The sequence below is a fragment of the Halyomorpha halys genome, unplaced genomic scaffold (assembly GCF_000696795.3).
Source record: "Halyomorpha halys isolate HHAL.00 unplaced genomic scaffold, Hhal_1.1 Scaffold10.1, whole genome shotgun sequence".
Lineage (NCBI taxonomy): Eukaryota > Metazoa > Arthropoda > Insecta > Hemiptera > Pentatomidae > Halyomorpha > Halyomorpha halys.
Genome location: NW_027107501.1, coordinates 1,711,284 through 1,713,066, shown reverse-complemented (window position 1 = coordinate 1,713,066; position 1,783 = coordinate 1,711,284). Strand labels below are relative to the sequence as shown.

The 1,783-nt window shown below is 34.0% G+C and overlaps 1 protein-coding gene across 1 annotated transcript in view; it reads left to right on the top strand.

Moving 5' to 3' along the window:
* The window catches only part of LOC136795405 (uncharacterized), a 158,757-nt gene that overhangs the window by 51,856 nt on the left and 105,118 nt on the right, over positions 1–1,783 (top strand). The window lies entirely within an intron of this gene.

Genomic DNA, 1,783 nt, shown 5'->3' with positions numbered 1-1,783 from the left:
TCTATCGGAAAGGAAGGTTTCCCAAAACCGTATTTAATCAACATGAAGGTATAGTGATCGTTAGGAACAGTTTTATTCAAATGGAAAATTGCCCATAGTTGAGAGTGGTGAGTAATCCAGACAGCACATAAAGAACTTACTCGGATATTTTATTTTATTTCTCTTCTTTTAAAGTTCGGTTGACTTTAATATTTTCTTCACGGCAGAAGCGTAGAGCGGGACGAATAGGAATCTCGAACTGGCTTGTGAAGAGAAAGTTATAAGCGTGCCGGGGCAGACTGCTCCAACTACTACAGGCTACCTGCTAGGAGCAGCTGCTAGTAGTTCCCCCAGGTAGCATCGGCAAAAAATACAGGCGAGACCGTTAGAGCTTCCCTCCTATATTTGAACCCTTATCGCCATTCACCTTATCATCTATTGAATAAGATTACCCAATGATATAGCTTTGCTTAACAGGTAATCGTGTTCTTCAGTATATAGTATGAATACCCATGATCTTTAGTTTAACATGTTAAAGTGTGTTAAATGGAAAGACTTATGTTAAATAGAGAAATGTTTTCTTCTTTTACCGTATTAAAACGATATAACATGTAACATGGTTGAGAGTCTGTTACTAGCTCTGTTAAATGGAGAATATCGTCACGCAACAGACCAGCTGAGCTCGTCACCATTTTATTCGTATTTGTGTTAGGTTTCTTGCTTGCAGTTTGTGTTTTAATTATGTTAGTATTCTTTTGAATGTTTTTATTACTAATAAAGCAATGGATGACAATAATAATAATGTAATGACAGTTGTCAATTAGCTCATCTTGATTCTCTTTCCTCACAAGTTAGATGAACAGGACACTCAGTAGCTAAAATTTTACACAACTTCCACTTTTCACTCAATTTAGGCATGTTGTAATAAATTACTTTAATGAAAACGTAGAAGTAAACAATAAGATTAACATGGAGTTTTGGAAGGAAAGGTTATAAAACAAGTTGCTCAGAAAATCCACTAGGAACTCTTATGCATTTAACATTTAACATGACTTTAAATAGGGGTGCTCATAATCCTATACTTATAAAATTTAACATATTAAAACATTTTACATTGAACACGACATCATGAATATCCCTAGTATTGTGTTAAGGATCTTACAGTCCGGGAGCCCATAAAAAATATGACTTATTTCAAAATAACCTTTAACCATATAAAATTACAGCGATTCCCAGTTTTAGCTACTAAATTTCTTGAGGTTTTTTTTTTATAGCACCACTTTACGCGTTGTTAGTGAATGTTTCAAAGGTAAAATAATTCCGGCCCTCATTCTAGGATTACCCAGGTGGGTCTGGATAAAGAATTCCCATTTCATTATTTTTGGCGGTAAAGTCTCACTCCTAGAGTTTTTATTCCTGCCGCTATTTATGACCAATACTTATTATAATTCAACGTTTTAAAGGTTATCACGGATAATGTTCACGCCATTTTTAGAATTTTTTTTATTTCAAACCCCACTCAACTCATACAATGATTCAGTTTGTGTTTTAATTGTATTAGTATAGTTTTGAATGTTTTTATAACTAATAAAGCAAAATGTTTTCTTCTTTTACCACGTTAAAACGATATAACGTATAACATGGTTCAGAGTCTGTTACTAGGTCTGTTAAATGGAGAATGACGTCACGCAACAGACCAGCTAAGCTCGTCACCATTTTATTTGTTGTCGTGTTAGGTTAATTGCTTGCAGTTTGTGTTTTAATTGTTTTGAATGTTTTTATAACTAATAAAGCAATGGATGAC